Below are 20492 nucleotides of genomic sequence, written 5' to 3'. Positions count from 1 at the left end.
TGAAAATACCCTTGAAATTTTGGAGGTTTTATAGATGCTGCAGAAAGTGTGAAAATTATAAATCCAAGTATGTGAGTGTGTGTGTGTGTACGTGTGTGTGCATGGGTGCGTGCACGTGCGTTTAGAGCCAAAGATTCTCAAGTGAGAGTCGCCGTTACTTCTTTATCCTTCTACCTTCAGTGAGAGTCAGCAAGAAGGAATACTGGCAACTGTACCCACCATTACCACTAAAACGAGGGTCTAGCTTTTCAAGTACCATACCTTTCTGAGGCTTCCATCTTAATTCTGCAGCCTTAATGCCAAATGCAACCAGATGCCGTTGAGATAGTTTGGTGTGGGATGAGGGGTTGGAATGGTTTGTTTTTTCCTGTGTATGCTACCTCACGGAAATGAATCACTGCCCACAGACATTGCTCCTGGACTGCTTCGTATTAGATACATAAAGAAACCAGAGTCATAATTTTAAAACAACTAAGTTTGTCTATGATTTGCTTAAAATTTTATTCAATAGCTAAAAATTATTTGGTATGTGATCAAAGTCATGGAATTCTGCACATTTTAGGGTAGAGTGGATATGGTGGTAAAATAGGCAGTGTAATGGATCCTCACGAGTAAATTTTATTACTTAAGTTTAAACACCCTAAATAAGCATCTCTTTTATTTTGTTAGGAAGCTGGAGCTCTGATGTCAGAGAGTGCACAGGCCCAGAGCAAGCAGCCCACGGGGGAGCTCCCGGTTTAATTCACGTGTGATCAACACACATCTTCCTGGACAAAGAGCTGTTTTGTAAAGGCCTTTTGGCAGCAGCGGGTCAAAGGTTCAATGTGTAGCATTTCTCATAGATTTACTTCCTGCCAAGAGAGTATAAAAGTGATGTCTCTTGAGACGATACCCCTCTTTTGTTCCCTGCATTTCTGTAGAATGCCATTTTCCCACTTCCAAGGACTGGGCCACACAATTTCATAGCTGGCATGGAGGGCAGCTCACAGTGAGAGCCGGAGGAACTTGGGAGGTTAAACACTGACGGCTGCTCCTTCAAGGGAAGGACGGAAATGCCTGCTTTCTGCCTAGAAGGCTGGGAGCAGCCGTGCTTTCTAGACTGGCAACTTTTGTGCTGTCCGCATGGCCGCAGACCACAGTGACCTTCCCTGAGACGTTATCGAAAGCTTGATATTCTCAGTCAATCTGTAGAGCACTTAGAGAGTTTCCCTGAGACGTTATCGAAATCTTGATATTCTCAGTCAATCTGTAGAGCACTTAGAGAGTTTCTGTGTAGCCACAGCTGGTCTTCAGTTAGCGTGCTTTGTTCCTCAAGGAGGTTTAGGGATGCTTTATCGTGGACATGAGGTTGAGTTAATTATCACCAGGAAACATTTCACCAAAACATTCTGTGCCTAACTATACCTAAAATAAGCCACCGGTGGTTACTCAGACTCTAGAAGTTTGAAGAACATTGGCTGCTAAGCCGTGTTGAACCGGACTGTCTTCTTGCTTCTGACTGATCATCTATCTGCCATCCTGTGAAGGTCGAAAAGACCCTGGCATAACATAAAGAAGACTCCTCAAGAACATCAAGACATTAAAAATGAAAGATACCCTCATCTAGGGAAGGGAGTATGGCTCAGTGGTTAAGAGCACTTTAGCTGCTCTTGCATAAGACCCAGGTTTTGTTCTAGCCCACACATGGTGGCCTACAGCCATATGTAACTCCAGTTCCTAGGGACTTGATGCCCTTTTTTGGTTTCTCCAGGCTTCTGCACACACATGTGTGGGTGCTTATGTGCTTGTGCATGTGCATGTGTGTGTGTGTGATTTCTCTGGTATCCAAGTGTTCTGTTGCAGAACGGTCTTAAAAAATCTTGCTCACTCGATTACTCACACCTGGCTGCTTTACTCTTCTTGTCTCTTTCATTGCTGACCTCTCAAGGATCCTGTAACATTTCATTAAACTCAGTAACAAGCAGTCAGTGTGGTCAGTTAAAAAGCAGCTTCGTTGCTTCATTATCTTATTCCAATGATGAGAATCAACTAAATTGTCCAAAAGATAGCTTTAGAGTTGTAAAAAGACTACACGATTACTAGAAATACTATCTAAATAGCCTCACGTATTATCATTTTTCAGAATAAATGTAGATGCCTCGTGCTTTTGAGAGCTGGTGCCTGTTCTAGATGCTTCTCTTTACTCTGTGGCAGCAGACAGCAACATAACCAGCAGAATCCAGAGCCTTCCATTTCCAAAGCTATCCATCCCAGAGTTTCTTTGATATGTCCCTGGTGTAAGTGGATCCAAAAAGCTTTTTCAGATAAACATTTGAAAGTGAGTTTTATATCATTTCTAAAATCAGGCAAGGGAAATTATCTCTTGAGGGACCCATCTCATTAAGTTGGCAGTTTTATTAAGCTCTATCAGCCCTTTGTTGTCGAAGAGCTCACGTTCCCAGGAGGTGTAAGTTCAGACACCCAAAACCCTAAGCATAAGTATATAATCTTCACAGAGGTCTAGCTGGTCTTAGACACTGGCTGGTTAGTAACACAGGATGAAATAACTCTGTCAGAATGGGATCTATCATAGATGCCCACGGAAGTCACAGTGGGTGGTACACTCCAATCAACCACCCCAGGAGGGCAGTGCAGAGTTGGAACAGTCGTGAAGACTAAGTTTCATATTTAATTAATCCTGAAAGTTTTAATTAGAAAACTGTCATACTAATTAATGCTCCTCAGATCATGGGGAAAGGAGACCAACTTTGAGGTTGACTTTAATCTGCCCTTTTAAAAGCAATGGTCCTTATTCAAGATGGTTTCAACCTCAATTTAATTCCTCATCTCAAAGACCAATTGTGCCACCCACTAATTTTGAGCCACAAACTGCTATACAGTTTCCCAGTTAAATCTATTAACTCAAGAGTCACAGTTAGCCACTGTAGGTTTTAGAAGTAATTGCTTTTGTCCGTCTACGGGAAGACACTGGTGCCATATTTCCAACACTAGACACTACACAACATTCAACCAACATATTTCTCATTTAAGATTTAGCACTCCATTTTAAAGTAAAAGATTTTCCTTTTTCTTGATTGCATTATTCTGGGTGTGTATAAAATATGTACTAAGATTCATGAAAGAATTATAAATCTATTTAATTGAGCGTTAAATGTTGTCAGCATGTGCAGAGCTTATGGTATGGCTGAGTTTGCAGAGGCGTTTGGGCTGTGTGCTTCTTTTCCATGCAAAGGGCACGTGCCAGCTCTGGGCCTTTCCAAACAGGAGCACCTGAGCCTTGGCACACAACCTCTGGGCTGTAGCCACATGGCAGGCTGCCAGGAACAGTTTCTTCACCAAAGGTCCATTGTTTCCTTGTTGGAACAATCTAAATTAGAACCATTGAGTTACCTCTGGGGATCCTCGTTCAATGGACCATGTGTTCATGCTGCCTTATTCAGATATTAATCATGCCACAGCATGACTCAGAGCCAGGAACTTGTCCATTTCAAACAAGGCCCAAGGTCCCATATTTCCTCTATGACAGTCTGAGTAAGCTCATGCAATCACAGAGTGGTAAGTTGGTGACTTAGTGGAGCCACAGATGGTAGCGAGCATGCCTGTAATCCAAGTTAAAAAAAAAAAGTCAAACAATTTCAGAATACATTACTCACAGACTTGGGCTAAAGCATATTGAAGAAAAGTGGGCTTCTAAAAACATTACATGTGCTGATTATTGAGAACCCTAAATGAGAGTGAATTTCTAGTCTCTAAATGAAAACTACATATAAAACTTTTTGGACACATAAACATAACAGATGGTAAGAAAAGAGATAAATTTATCAATGATTACCTGGACTGGTTACTATGAATTTACTTACATAGATTATATTGAATATAATGTTAATTTAGAAATATTCCTTCTTATTTCAAAAACAGTATTTACTTGTATTATGTCTTCATAAATATGTGGGCAGTACCCCGGGAGGCCAGAAGAGGGCCTCAGATTCCTCTGGGACTGGAGTTATAGATGGATGTGCAGCACCATGGGGTGCTGCAAACCAAACCTTGGCCTGCTGGAAGAACAGCCAGTGCCTTCAACCTCTGAGGCATCTCTCCAGCTTCAAGACTTCTTGCTTTTGAAAGGTATCCTTTAACAGGAAACAAACAAAAAAAAAAAAAAAAACAAATTCTCCTCCACTGAGCATAACAAAATAAGTTAGCAAAAAACAGGTTTTTTTAAATCACAAAAATGGTCTAAGTACCAAAGAAAGTCTATGTTTCCTACAGGCAAGGGTCAGGGGTCAGAGAGGTGAAGGGCAGAGAAAGGATCTTAGAATTTCACTGCTGCTAACGTTCGGGGTTACCGAGGGATGTTGACCAGAGATGACTCTCTGACACGGGCAGCAAGAACGAGCAAACCTTGAAGGCTCTGTCATGACGGTGGGAACCAGACGTCTCAGAAGGTTCAGGATGGATGACAGAGTAAGAGTAAAGGTCATTGTTTTAAATGTATGCTGAACAGAGACCTTAAAATGGGTGGTAAACACTACTGAAAAGTAAGGGTTAGACCTCGAATCCTGTGAACACTGGGACCAGGCCTCACATGCTATGGCAGATCCTACTTTTCCACCCCTAATGATTAACTAATTATAAAAGGAGGTTATGAAATTGAGAGGTAAAAACATGGGAGGTCTCTCAGGAGTGGAAATCAGCCATTTGATTTTCCTCTGTTGAGAACTTTCTGTTTAGATATGTGCCCTCATTTTTCTAAATTAAAAAACTTTATTTTAAAGAACAGAGATAAATGTAGAGATTTTAAAAGCATTTTTGCATAAAACTATATGAATATATTTTTGTCAGTACTTGATATTTTTTTAAGGTTTGATAGTATGCATTGAAATCTGACTAATTACATTGAGCATAAATTATGTGTAAAACAAAATGTAACATGGAAATAGTTAAAGTTTTCTTGGTGTGTAAAGATTAAACATAATGATTCTTAAATACCAAGAATTACGACAAGGCTACATCCTTAGCTCTTGAATTATTAATACTTTAAGGTCTAGGAGTACCATACTCTGAGAGGGTGATATATACTTTTATTTTCCTAAGAAGGAGTGAAGCTTCCATTTTTGGCCTTTCTTTATTTATATTTTTATTTCTATTTATTTTTATTTTTGCGCTTCATATGGTCTATGAGTTGTTTCTTGGGAATTCAGAGCTTTCTGGGACTAGTATTCAATTATCAGTGACTGTATATATTATGTCTGTTCGTTTGTGACTGGGTTATCTCACTCAGGATGTTATTCTCTACTTCCATCCATTTACTTAGGAATTTCATAAAGTCATTGTTTCTAGTAGCTGAGTAGTACTCCATTGTGTAAATGTACCACATTTTCTGTATCCATTCATCTACTGAAGGACATCTGGGTTCTTTCCAGCTTCTGGCTATTATAAATAGAGCTGCTATGAACAATGTGGTGCATGTGTCTTTGTTGTATGTTGGAGCATCTCTGGGGTATATGTCCAGAAGTGGAATAACTGGGTCTTCAGGTAGTATTATGTTCAATTTTCTGAGGAACCGCCAGACTGATTTCCAGAGTGGTTGTACCAGCTTACAACCCTACCAACAGTGGAGAAGTGTTCCTCTTTCTCCTCATCCTCGCCAGCATCTGCTTGATCTGAGTTTTTGATCTTAGCCATTCTGACTGGTATGAGGCAGAATCTCAGCATTGTTTTGATTTGCATTTCACTGATAGCTAATAATGTTGAGCATTTCCTTAGGTGCTTCTCATCCATTCAGTATTCCTCAGTTGAGAATTCTTTGTTTAGCTCTGTCCACCATTTTTTGATAGGATTGTTTGATTCTCTAGAGTTTAACTTTTTGAGTTCTTTGTATATATTGGATATTAGACCTCTATCAGATGTGGGATTGGTAAAGATCTTTTCCCAGTGTGTGCTTTCATTTTGTTTTCTTGACAGTGTTCTTAGCCTTATAGAAACTTTACAATCTCATGAGGTCCCATTTATTGATTCTTGATCTTAGAGCATAAGCCACTGGTGTTCTGTTCAGGAATTTATTCTCAGTGCTGATATGTTCAAGGTTCTTCCTCACTTTCTCTTCTATTAGTTTCAGTGTTCCTGGTTTTATGTGGAAATCCTTGATTCATTTGGACTTGAGCTTTGTATAGGGAGATAAGAATGGATCAATTTGTATTCTTCTCCATGATAGCCACTAGTTGGACCAGCACCATTGTTAAAAATACTATATTTTTTCCACTGGATGATTTTAGCTTCTTTGTCAAAGATCAAGTGACAATATGTGTCAGATCTTCTATTCTGTTCCATTGATATACCTGCCTGTCTCTGTACCAATACCATGTAGTTTTTTTTAACACAATTGCTTTGTAATATATCTTGAGGTCAGGGATAGTGATTCCTACAGAAGTTTTCTTGTTGTTGAGAATAGATTCACTATTCTAGGGTTTTGTTTTTTGTTATTCAATATGAATTTGCAAATTGTTCTTTCCAACTCTATGAAAAAGAATTGAGTTGGAATTTTGATGGGGATTTCATTGAATCTGTAGATTGCTTTTGGGAAGATAGCCATTTTTTACAATGTTGATCTGTCCAATCCAAGAGCATGAAAGATCTTTCCATCTTCTGAGATCTTCTTGAATGTCCTTCTTCAGAGGTTTGAACTTCTTGTCATACAGGTCCTTTACTTGCTTAGTTATAGTCACACCAAGGTGTCTCATATTGTTTGTGTCCATTGTAAAGGGTTTTGCTTTTATTTTTTATTGGGTTATTATATTAGGCTTTTTGATATCTTGCTTCTTGAGTTGTTTTCTAAAAATACATTTGGGATATTAGTTTTCTGTCCACAGCTATCACTACCCAGACCCAATTGGGAAAGAATTGGTCTCCCAGAAGTGCTGACACACAGGCTTACAGGAGGGTCAAGGAACTGTCAGAATCAGAAAGACCAGTTAAAACTAGAGATAAGCAGATGGCCAGAGGCAAGTCCAAGAATGTAAGCAACAGAAACCGAGGCCACTTGGCATCATCAGAACCCAGTTCTTCCCCCACAGCAAGTCCTGGATATACCAACACACTGAAAAGCAAGATTCTGATTTAAAATCACAATTCATGATGATGTTACAGTACTTTAAGAAGGTCATAAATAACTCTCTTAAAGAAATACAGAACAACACAGGTAAACAAGTAGAGGCCCTTAGAGAAAACAGGTAAAGGACTTGAATAAAACCATCCAGGATTTAAAGATGGAAATAGAAACAATAAAGAAACCACAAAGGGAGACAACCCTGGAAATAGAAAACCTGGGGAAAAAATTAGGAGTCATAGATGTAAGCATCACTAACAGAATACAAGAGATGGAAGAGAGACTCTTGGGGGCAGAAAATACCATAGAAAACATTGACACAAAAACACTCAAATAAAATTCAAAATGAAAAAATCTCCTAACCCAAAACATCCAGAAAATCCAGAACAAAATGAGAAGATCATACCTGAGAATAGTAGGTATAGAAGAGAGGGAAGATTACAAACTTAAGGACCAGTAAAAATCTTCAACAAAATTATAAAAGAAAACTTCTCTAACCTAATGAAAGATATGCCCACAAACACATAATAAGCCTACAGAATTCTGAATAGATTTGACTAGAAAAGAAATTGTTCAAGTTACAGAATAGTCAAAAGACCAAATGCACAAAACAAAGAAAAACTATTAAAAGAAGTAGGGCAAAAAGGTCAAATAACACACAAAGGCAGACCTATCAGAATCACACCAGATTTCTCTACAGAGACTCTGAAAGCTAGAAGATCCTGGGCAGAAGTCACACAGATCCTAAGAGACCACAAATGCCAGGCCAGGCTACTATAATCAGCTAAATTCTCATTTACCATAGATGAAAAAACCAAGATATTCCACAACAAAACCAAATTTACACAATATATTTTCACAAATTCATCTCTACAAAGGTAATAGATGGAAAACTTCAACACAAGAAGAGAAACCAAATCTTAGAAACAGCAAGGAAGTAATCTTTCAACTAACCCCAAAAAGACAGCCACACAAACATAATTTCATGTTTAACAACAAAAATAACAAGAAACAACAATCACTGGTTTCCAATATCTCTCAATATCAATGGACTGAATCCCCCCAAAAAAGACACAGACTAACAGACTGAATGCATAAGGAGGACTCAAAATTTTGCTGCATACAGGAAACACATCTCAATGACAAAGACAGGCAGTATGTTGGAGTAAAAGGCTGGAAAACAATTTTCCAAGAAAATGGTCCCAAAAAACAAGTTGGAATAGCCATTCTAATAGCAAATAAAATTGACTTTCAACCAAAAGTTATCAAAAAGATAAGAAAGGACACTTCATACTTTAAAAAAAAAATCCATCAAGATGAAATTCAATTCTGAATATCTATGCTCCAAATGCAAAGGCACCTACATTCATAAAAAAATTTTACTAAAGCTCAAAGCACACACTTCACCTCACACAATAACAGTGGGAGACTTCAACATTCCACTCTCATAAATGGACCGATAATGGAAACAGAAACTAAACAGAGAAACACTGAAACTAACAGAAGTTATGAACCAAATGGATATAACAGACATCTCTAGAACATTTCATCCTAAAACAAAAGAATATACCTTCTCAGCACCTCATGGTACCTTCTCCAAAACTGACCATATAATTGGTCACAAAACAGGCTTCAACAGATACAATTAGATTTAAATTATCTTATGTATCCTACCAGATCACCATAGACTAACACTGGTCTTCAATAACAACAAAAACAACAGAAAGCCCATATACACATGGAGGCTGAATGATGCTCAGCACAATGATAATTTGGTGAAGGAAGACATAAAGAAAATTTATAGACTTTTTAGAATTTAATGAAAATGAAGACACAATGTACCCAAACTTATGGGACACAAAGAAAGCAGTTCTAAGAGGAAAACTTGTAGTACCTCCAAAAAGAACCCAGTGACAGCATACACTAATAGCACACCTAAAAGCTCTAGAACAAAAAGAAGCAAATACAATAAGAAGGTTAGACGGCAGAAAATAGTCAAACTCCGGGTTGAAATCAAACAAGGAGAAAAAAAGAACTATACAAAGAATCAATAAAACAAGCTGGTTCTTTGAGAAAATCAAGAAGATCGATAAACTCTTAGCCAGATTACCCAGAAGGCACAGAGGCAATATTCAAATTATCAAAACCAGAAATGAAAAAGGAGACATAAGAACAGAAACTGAGGAAATTTTTAAAAATCATCAGATCCTACTACAAAAGCCTATACTCAACAAAACTTGGAAATTTGGATGAAATGAACAATTTTCTAGACAGATACCAGGTACTGAAGTTCAATTAGGACCAGATAAACCATTTAAACAGTCCAATACCCCTAAAGAAATAGAAGTAGTCATCAAAAACCTCCCAACTGAATAAAAGCCCAGGATGCAGAATTCTATCGGACCTTTATAAAAGACCCAATACCAATACTCTCCAAACTATTCTATGAAATAGAAACAAAAGGAACACTACCAAATTCTTTCTTAGAAGCCACAATTATGCTCATTCCTAAACCACACAAAGACCCTACAAAGAAGGAGAACTTCATTTCCTCATGAACATCTATGAAAAAATACTCAATTAAATTATTGCAAACTGAATCCAAGAACATATCAAAATGATCATTCACTATGATCAAGTAGGCTTCATCCCAGGGATGCAGGTATGGTTCAATATACAAAATTAATCAATGTAATACACCATATAAACAAACTCAAAGGAAAACAAAACACATGATCATTTCATTAGATCCTGAGAAAGCATTTGACAAAATTCAACACTCCTTCATGATAAAAGTCTCTGAAAGATCATGAATCCAAGGCCCATAACTAAACATAGTAAAAGCAATATACAGCAAACCAGTAGCCAACATCAAACTAAATGGAGAGAAACTTGAAGCAATTCCAGTAAACTCAGGGACTAGCAGGTACTGGCAAGGATGTGGAAAAAGAGGAACACTCCTCCATTGTTGGTGGGGTTGTAAACTGGTATCACCACTTTGAAAATCACTCTGGTGGTTCCTCAGAAAAGTAAGCATAATACTTCCTGAGGACCCAGCTATACCATTCCTGAATATATACCCAAAAGATGCTCTAACGTACAACAAAGACATATGTTCCACCATGTTCATAGCAGCCTTGTTTATAATAGCTGGTAGCCAGAAAGAACCCAGATGTCCTTCAACAGAGAAATGGAAACAGAAAATGTGGTACATTTACACAATAGAGCACTACTCTGCTATTAAAAAGAATGAGTTCATGAAATTTTTAGGCAAATGGATGGATATAGAAAATATTTTCCTGCATGAAGTAATCCAATCACAAAATTGCACCTATGGTATGCACTCACTGATAAGTGGATGTTAACCATAAAGTCAGAATACCTAAGATACAATTCACAGACCACATGAAGCTTGAGAAGAAGAATGGCCAAAGTGCAGATTCTTAGAAGGGGGAACAAAATTAGTCTCAGGAGGAAATATGGAGACAAAACTTGGGGCAGAAAATGAAGGAAAGGCCATCCAGAGACTGCCCCACCTGGGGATCCAGCCCATATTTAGCCACCAAACTCAAACAATATTGCTGATAAAACCAAGAAATACATGATGACAGGAGCCTGATAAAATTGTCTTCTGAGGGATTCTGCCAGACCATGACAAATACAGAGGCAGATGCTCACAGTCAACCATAGAACTGAGATGGGGTCCTTAATGGAGGAGTTAGAGAAAGAATTGAAGGAGTCGAAGGGGTCTGCAACCCCACAAGAACAACAATACCAACTAACTAGAATTCACAGAGATTAAACCACTATCCAAAGAGCACACATGGATGGACCCAAGGCTCCAGCTGCACATGTAGCAGAGGATGGCCTTGGGCATCAACGGGAGGAGAAGCCCTTGGTCTGGCCAAGGCTTGATGCTGCAGTGTAGGAGAATGTCATCGTGGGGAAGTGGGTGAACACCCTCATAGAAGCAGGGGGAGGGGTGATGGGATAGGGGATGTTAAGGGGAATCTGGGAAAGAAAAGAACAAGTGAAATGTAAATAAAATGTATCCAATAAAATCAGGAAAATAGGATCTGTGAAGAATCATGTTGAAAATTTATAGGATTGAATTTAACTATAGATTGCTTTTGGTAGGATAGTCATTTTTACCATGTTAATGCTTCTGATCCATGAGCATAGATCTTTCCATCGTCTGATGCCTTCTTCAATTTCTTCCTTCAGAGACTTTGTTTTTATCATATAAGTCTTCCATGTGTTTGGTTTGTTATTCTAAGGTGTTTTCTATCATTTGGGGCTGTTGTGAACAGTGTAGCTTCCCGCTTTCTTCCTCGGCCCCTCTGTCATTTGTTTACTGGGATATTGATTTTTGTAAGTTAGTTTTATATCCAGCTACTTTGTTGAATGTGACTACCAGCTGTAGAAGTTTCTTTTTTTAAAGAAATATAAAATTATTTATTGACCAATGTTTCCCATTATTTACAATAAAGTAAATACACAGTTGGATGACATTCTAAAACTACAAAGTTACTTCTCTGGCTCATTTAACCAGATCCCAAATCCTAAAAAGATTGATCCTGCCAGTAAGACATGAGTCGGGGGTTAAGGAAAAGCCTCCAGGTCATTGATTGATGTCAGCAAATTTTGTTCACGTAGTCAGCAGGGCTTAAGTTCCCAACATCAGCTCAACCATGACTCTATTTCCACAGCAAACAGGTTTTATGAATCATAAGAATGTTGGTTCATCAGAGGAACCTTTACAGACTGGCTGACCTGGCCCTGCCTCTGTAGACCAGCTGGCCTCTTAAATCCGAGCTCTACAGCGTTGGGATTAAAGGTGTGCACCACCACACTCAACCCAATCTTGTTACTGAATCACACTACTACTTCATCTAATTCCATTTTCTGAAGGGGGAGTTGATATGGACAACATTCTGTAAATAAACATCTGTATTTATTTGATAATATATCAATTCTCATGTTGCTTTTAAACTCTCCAATAAATTACAGACTCTGCTTAATCTGAATGGTTATGGTTTAGGAAAATGTTCACAAAGATGGAGTCTCATCAACGTGTGTTTTCATCTTCAGTTGTTTTGAGTATTAAAAAAAAAACAAAACCAGCAAGTTATGTGTTTTATGTATACACCACATACGAACAAAAAATCTAGAATGGTCCTTTGTGTCCCAGTTAAAAGTAAGTTCTGACTTTAGTAATGACTGTAAAATCTTCCCAGCATTTATGAAAAGCTATTCTTCAAAGCTGAGGAAATACAACTTGGTATCAAATATTCTATTGTTAAAGGAAGAAACTACAGAAAGTTCTTACTTGTTCAAATGAATCAGTGCCTTTTGATGCAAAACAAAACCCCAAAATATCCCAGCTACTGTCAATACTTTCAAAACAAGCATATCAAACTTGATTTTCATTAGAATGCTATTTTTCCACACTAATTCAGAACCCAAGATCCAGATTATATATGTGTGTGTGTGTGTCTGTGTCTGTGTGTGTGTGTCTCTGTGTGTGTATGATGTATATATGATGATGTGTGTGATGATGTATATGTATGTATGTGCCTCATCTCCGGGACAACAATGCCAAGTCATCCTCTCCTCGTAGGAGGCAATGACAATCTGAGGACACTTCATGTTCGCCTCCTTTGCCAGCACCAGGTCAGCCTCCTCTGAGTCCTTTCCTGTCATGAGAAACATGAACTCTCCACTGCTGTCTGTGGCACCGATTATTCGTTCAGGATCAAGGCCTCTGGCCAAGCCCCTGGTTTGTCAGCGCATCTCTTTTCTTCTTCGATTTGCTATCATCAGATTCACTGTCAGATAAAGATTTCCTTTTTGTAACATCGTTTTCTTTACCAGCTTTTTGAGAATTAGAAAATACTTCAGTTAATTCTGGACAATCTAAATTTTCTTTTGGTTCCTAAGTAGATCAGCATCTGTGAACCCTTCCACTTCAGGAAATGCTCCACCTTCCCATTCACCACACTAAGGTCTGGTACTTTTTCTACCACAAATTCTTCAGGTTCTACCTCTTTAACTTTTTTACTCTTCCCATTTCTTTACCATGTTTTGCAATGTAGTTTTATTGGAGGCTCCTGAGCCTGTGCCTGCGCCTGCGCCTGCGCCTGCGCGCTTCAGTTCAGCCACATTGAGAGAGGGCGCGGGCAGTTTCACGTGGGAAAGACGGGGAGATGTAGGAGTTTCTTGGTGAGATTTTTAGGATCACTTGTATGTACTATCATATCATCTGCAAATAAAGATACTTAGACTTCTTTCCTTACAATCTGTACCCCTTGATCTTCTTGGGTTGTTTTATTGCTTTAGCCAATAAAATACTGTGTAGGCAGCAAGAGAGTAGACAGTCTTCTCTTTTTTCCCCGATTTTAGTGGACTTGCTTTGAATTTGTCCGGGGCTTGCAGTAAACTTCCCTGATTGTGTTGAGGTATGTAATTTGTATCCTTAATCTCTCAAGGACTTTTATCATTTAGGAGTATTGGATTTTGTCAGACTGTCTAATAAGATAATCATGGATTTTTTTTCTTTCAGTTTGTTTATATGGTGGGTTACACTGATGGATTCTCATATATTGAACCACCATGGCATCTCTTGATACAGCCTACTTAATTATGGTGGATAACCTATTTGTTATGTTCTTGGATCCAGTTTGCAAGTATTTTATTGAGAATTTTTGCATTTGTGCTCATGGGAGAAATTGGTATGTAATTCTTTGTTGGGCTTTTATGTAATTTGGGTATCAGGGTAAGTGTAGCCTCATAACATGAATTTTGCAATTTATCTTCTGTTTCTATTTTTGGAATAATTGAGAAATATTGGCATCAATTCTTCTTTGAAAGTCTGATAGAATTCTTTGCTAAAACTATCTGGCTCTGGGCCTTTTTCGGTTGGGAGACTTTTAATGACTGCTTCTATTTTACTAGGGGTTATATGTCTACATAGATTACTTATCTAATATTGATTTAACTTTGATAAGAGGTACCTATCAATAAAAGTATCCATTTCTAGATTTTCCAACTTGGTAGAAATACAGGTTTGTAAAGTGTTTCCTTATGATTATCTGTATCTCCTCAATGTCTTTCATTATGTCTCCCTTTCAATTCTGATTTTGTTAATTTGGATAGTCTCTGCATGCATGCATGTGTGTTTGTGTGTGTGTGTGTTTGTGTGTGTGTGTGTGTGTGTGTGTGTGTGTGTGTGTGTTAGTTAATTTGGATGAGGACTTGTTGATCTTATTGAGTTTTTGCAAAGATCCAACTCTTTGTTTTATAACTCGTTGTATTATTTTCTTTGCTTCTATTTTATTGATCTTAGCTCTGAGATTAATGGTTTTTTTGCCATCTGCTTCTTTAGGGTATGGTTTCTTTTTTTTTCTAGAGCTTCTGGGTATTCTGTTAGTTTGCTAGAACAATATATCTCCAGGTTTTACATAAGCACTGAGTCCTATGCACTTGCCACTGAGAACTGCTGTCATGTGTCCCGTAAATTTGGGTATGTTGTGCATTCATTCTCATTCTAGTATAGCAAGTCTTTAATTTCTGTCTTGGCTCATTTCTTATTCAATAGTGAGTTGTTCAGTTTTCATGAGTTTGTAAGTTTCTGTTATTTCTGTTGATGTCCAGCTTTAATCTGTGGTGATCTGATACAATACCAGGTAACTTCAATTTCCTTTTATATGTTGAGACTTGTGTTCAAGTGTGTAGTCAATTTTGGAGTTCCATGTGGCACTGAGAAAAATGTATACTCTTTTGTATTTGAGTGAAATGTTCTATAGACGTCTGTCAGGCCCATTTGTTTTATAACATTTATTAGCTTCAGAATTTCTCTTTTTAGTTTTTGACTGGATAACCTGTCTATTGGTGAGAGTGGGGTATTGAAGTCTCTCATTATCAGCATGTGAGGGTTAATATGTGATTTAAGCTGTAGACATGTTTATTTTATATAAGTGGATACTCTTGTGTTTGGGGCATAGGTGTTAAGAGCGGGAATGTCTTCTTGGTGGATTTTTCTTTAATGAGTATATAGTGTCCGTCCCCATCTCTTCTGATTAGTTTTTGTCTGACACCTATTTTTTCAGATTTTGAAGTGGCAATACCAGCTTGCTTCTTGGTTCATTTGTTTGAAACATTTTGTTCCCATCCTTTATGTTGCTATAAATATATACAAAATGAATGACCTTTTATCCCACACTAGTATCGGTTCCCGTAGGGTCACATGGCACTGTGGGGTATCTGTATCTCAGTGGCTCCATGCTGTTTCAAAGAACTCAGGCACAGTCCACACCACCCACCCCTGCTGCTTCTGTCCCCGTGGCCTATGACCTCCCCAGCATGCTGCTTTCGCTCATTTTCCTCCACTGCCCAGTAAAAACATGACTCCACAATCATTAACTTATCAAACAAGTTTATATTCTAGACTCTCAGTCCACAATCTCTCTACACAATAAGCTTACAACCAGTTGACAAAGATATAAACTGCCCACCTAGATAAGATAAATTGACCCATAGAAACCCTTAGAAATAGTCATAACAACCTTATCCATCTAGAGATGTGCTGAGAGAAACATCCATGTCTGCCTCCGTGTTGCATCCTCTTGAGTCTCCTGCTTTCTTCACCTCTTCTTTCCTAGACTTTCCCTGCCTTACTCTCTACTGTCCAATCATGTAGCGCTTTGACATTGCCCTACCCTTTGATCCTGACGTAATGTTTGTCTTTGGTGTTGAGGTGTGTTCCTTGGATGCAGCAGAAGGAAAGATTCTATCCATCTGTTAGTCTGTGCCTTTTTATTGCATAAGTGAAACCATTGATGTTGAAAGGTATAAATTACCAATGATGATTGATTCCTGTTATTTTGTTGTTGGTGGTGGTGGGTAGTGGTGTGTGTGTGTGTGTGTGTGTGTGTGTGTGTGTGTGTGTGTGTGTGTTTTCCTTTTGATTTATAGGCATCTTCTTTAGGTTAGGAAATTTTTTCTTTGATTTTATTAAATTTTTTTTCTATATTTTATTGAAAATATTTTTGAGCCTTTGGCCTGGGTTTCTTCTTCTCTTCCATTCTTATTAGTCTTAGTATCCCAGATTTTCTAGATGTCTTGTGCTGAACTACTGCTCAGCATCTAGGTACTGAGGAAGGCAGGGAGCTAGCATTAGTGACTGGGGCCAAACACTGATAGCTTCTGGCAATTACTTCCTGCTGATAGCAACAGGAAATTAAACAAAGAAACTTAGTTACCTGGACTCTTTATTCTTTGACTCAGGTGCCTTTGGATGATCAGGTGAGAGGCTCTGAGTTCATTAACTTTTCACGAGCCAGAGAGAAAAGTAAAGAATGTCAGGCACACATACACACACTTACTCACACAGACACACGCACACTCACTCAGTTAGACTTGACACCTGTTTCATCAATTTCACAAGTACACATGCATTCTTATATACATACACATATGTATAGATAAATAATAAGGCACATATACATATATACAAATAAATATATTAAGTGAATGGAGCAGAGCCCCAACAGCCATACTTTATTTTTTCTCAGACATTTTTGTACATTTTTAGACAAAAGTTCTTTATAAAATTACCTCACAGATAAAATGTTCTACAAAAGGGAGTTAGTTATAAAGGGTGTTGATAGTTAGGTTGAAAGCAGTGTTTCATTCTGTAATTGAGTTCAAAGCAACATTTTCACATGGCCTTACCTTATCATAGTGTACACAGTGGCCTTATCCTTGGACCTGACCTAGAATGAATGTTTTCCCTTGGCCACTAATCTGTCTGAAACCTGTTTCTCTTCTTAGTGCAGTTTATGAAAGCTTTTTATATTCCTTATTATTCAGCCTCTACTTACAGTTTAATAAGAAGGGGTACATTCTATTCTTGATTCTAACTTTATGATATCATTTTATTGGCAGAACAACTAAAACAATCTCCTTAAACTTTCTTTCTGAAATAATTTGAATCAAATCAAGAATTATATAAAGTCATTAATACATCTAATCAGCATTGTTATATGAAAGTGATTTTTATATGGATCTTCAGGGAATTTGCCCAATAGGGTGGGCTGCTGCCCAAGAATCACTAGTCTGTTTAATAGTGTCAGGAAAGGCACACCAGGGATTAAGTCTCTGGGGACCTTGCCTTACAGAGCACACCATGAACTGCAGCCACGTAAAACAGCAGGTCATCTCTGGAAAACTCATTTGCTTGACATAGTCTTTCCTGCATGGCTTGTGCCAGACTCATTCTGGGAATTTTTTTTAAAGATGTTCCTTGTCCCATGTATCCATTTCTCCTATCATATCTTCAACACCTGAGATCCTGTCTTCCATTCTTTCTTGTATTCTGTTGGTAATTCTTGCCTTTGTAGTTCCTGCTCAAGTTCCTAGATTTTTTTCACTACTAGGATTCCTTTAGTTTGGGTTTCCTTTACTGATTCTAATTCCATTTTTAGGTCTTGAACAGTTTTATTTGTTTCTTTCCACTGTTTGTGTTTTCCAGATTTCTTTAAGGGATTTACTAATTTTCTCTGTTAGGATATCTATCATCTTAACACACAGCATTTTAATGTCCTTTTCCCTTGTATTTCAGGTATGTTGGAATATTCTGAGCCTGCTGTATCAAGTAGAGACAGGATGCCCTGGCTGTTATTTACTGTATTTTAACGCTGATATTTAGCATCTAGGATTGGGAAGTTTATAGGTCTAGGTGGTAATATCATCTGGGGTTGTCTTTCCTGTTTCCTTTCTGAATTTTTAATAGAGTATTGTGGCTGTGTGTTGCCTGGTAGGAAATATTCTGTGGACCTGATAGATGTAGTACCTGGGGGTTGCAGGTAAAATGTGTTTCTGAGCATTAGGAGCTGACACTTAGGAAAAGGAATAACCTAAGCCTCTGAGGGGGTTTACATGAAGGAGCAAAGCAGAAATGTTCCACCAGGATCTGCTTATTTAGGTTCCTTGAAAGAGGAGCAGAGAGTGAAGAATGGTCACTCCAGCAGGTCTGCTATAGTGCCTGCTGAGTTGGGGCCTGAGATAAAGCAATAAGTAGGGAGAAGGAGGTTAGGACGGGAGGGTCTGTAGGATGCACAGGAGATATGGGGTGGTGGGGAGAAGGCTTCAGTAGGTATTCTCTTGCAGAGCTGGGGATAAACCTGGGTGACTGTATTTGGAGGAGAGGAAGAAGTGGTCAACAATTTGCTCAGCTGATGTATTCACAGTGAATGTCTGGTGGTGTTGGAGGCTAGGGTAATGAAATGCTTTGGGGGAAGGAAGCTTAAAGGAGAAGATCTTCATGATCTACCAGGGATGGAATCAAAAAGAAAAGAAAGACTACAGCCTGTGTTCTCTTACAGAGCTGGGGATGGGACTGGGGGATTGGATTTGGAGGGACAGAAAGAGAAGTGAAGATCTGCAGTCATCCTACCTGTTTCCTGGCAGGAGTAACCTGTGGGTCAATGGGTAGTGCCTGCTGGAGTTCAGGGCTGGGATGCAGCAATGGGAATAGGGAGGGAGAAGTTGGCATGGGAGGTGGATAGGGGCTGCAGTGTTCTGCAGAGTGAGGAGAAGTCTAGGGGGTTGGATTTGGAGGAGAGAAGGGAATGGTACATGTCAGTTAGCTCATCTCTTTCCTACTCAGCTGGAGAGTTCCCAGGAAATCCTGGTGCTATTTTCAGTAGCCACTAACCTCGGCTGGTAGTCTTGGGTTGTAAATGTTCATGGAAATTTAAAGCATAAATTTGGTTCATAGCACAATAAGTTATATATGGAGATCATAGATTATTTTCCATCTGATCCCACAGATCATTTCATAGGTTTTCATCTGTTGTAGTTTATATAGTTTTCGTTAACTGAATACTGTTCCATTATCCGTTATATTCCTTGTTTACTCCTTAAACAAGGAATGCAGATGTTTTGTTAATAATATTCTGAATGCTTTTAAATGAATACAGTTTTAAATTAAAATACATAGTAGTTTTCAGTAATGGTTCTTAGTAATAGTTCTACTTATTATATATGTGCAAACATAAGATTTTTTGTTTCTTCAGTCATAAGACTTTCAAAGTTAACAGGAAGTGAATGACCCCTCCCTTAAAAGAACATAATCATACTACTGAGCAATTTCATATTTAAACTATTCATAAAGACAGGGATCTTTTCTCAAAATTGTAGATTCATAGGGGAAATAAAAAGATGGATGATACATGACTTAAAAGAAAAATGATTAAGACAAACATTTCTGATTAGTGAAATAAATCACAACCTAAGTGGGTAAGTCTTAATTTCTTCCTGAGACTCAAGAGACAACACATCATTGCAAATGATTAATTCACTTGCATGAGTTGAAAGTTAATTTTTAGTCATTACACAGAAATCAGAGATACTGTTGAACTGGCTTGGTGAATCTCAACATCCTGTCTTTACCCATGTAAGAGAGGGTGTCTGTGGCCAGTCTTGTCTCTTGAGCTAAGAAGAGTACAGCTTGGTTAGTGCTAGAGGGGAGAGCTGAGCACTGATCACAGGGTATTTTGGCAAAGAAACCCCTAAGTGATCTGCAAATGGAACCCCTGAATGTCTCTCTTTGTGTTCTGTTCTTAGCTTGAACCCAATAGATATGTGAATGGGGATTCATTTTTCCCATGTTAGATTCTCCCTTCTCCTTACGCACAATGCAAATTCCCATTTTAATTAGTGTGTGTGTGTGTACTTTATTTTCTCCTCAGTGAAAAGATCAAAAGATGACTTCTTGTAAAAAAAGACAAGAAAGCGTGGTTCAGTATCTGTTCTGGTGGGGTAAGATATTGACTGTGTGCTCAGAGCAAGTGAAGAGGAAGCAATGAAATGTTATTTTAATTATCTCAGATACAGCTCAGCCTTTTCCTATTATTACCTCACATCACCTCACTGCTGAGTATGTGGCCTTGCTTTCATTGACTTGGTAAATAAATCTGCAGCCTGTTTTCCCAGAGGGCTAGAGCAACAAAACACCACTCGAGTCCCCTCTCCTGTTCACTAGTGTCCATTCTAGTTACTGCCACCTTAATTGTTTCCCAAAGAAACTACACTAAGCAGGTGGTTTATGTCATATGCTTATAAATTACAGGATAAGAATAATTTAGGGTAAAACCAGTCCCTACAGCCATGCATTTACATTCATAATAACAGAACTATCTTAATGTGCTTGTGACTGGGCTCAATCAGAAATATTTCAATCCTGCCCCAGAGTGCTGGCTACATATGCTGGGTGATCACATGCAGAGAAACATACTACGTACTGCATACGTAGCTATGAGACAAGTTAAATAAGATGGTCAGCTCTTCCGGGAACTCTGTATCCTCTGCCCACTTGTCCCACACG

The 20492-nt window shown here is 38.4% G+C and overlaps 1 pseudogene across 1 annotated transcript in view; it reads right to left on the bottom strand.

Moving 5' to 3' along the window:
- Positions 1 to 20492, bottom strand: part of LOC308430465 (chromobox protein homolog 3-like) — a 55885-nt pseudogene that overhangs the window by 21875 nt on the left and 13518 nt on the right. The window contains exon 2 of the transcript in view: positions 12683 to 13323. The product of the transcript in view is annotated as a chromobox protein homolog 3-like (transcript). The remainder of the gene's footprint in view (positions 1 to 12682; positions 13324 to 20492) is intronic.

The sequence above is a fragment of the Micromys minutus genome (assembly GCF_963924665.1).
Source record: "Micromys minutus genome assembly, chromosome: 15".
NCBI lineage: Eukaryota > Metazoa > Chordata > Mammalia > Rodentia > Muridae > Micromys > Micromys minutus.
The sequence above is the reverse complement of the archived record's forward strand: the minus strand, read 5'-3'. Positions and strand labels throughout refer to the sequence as shown.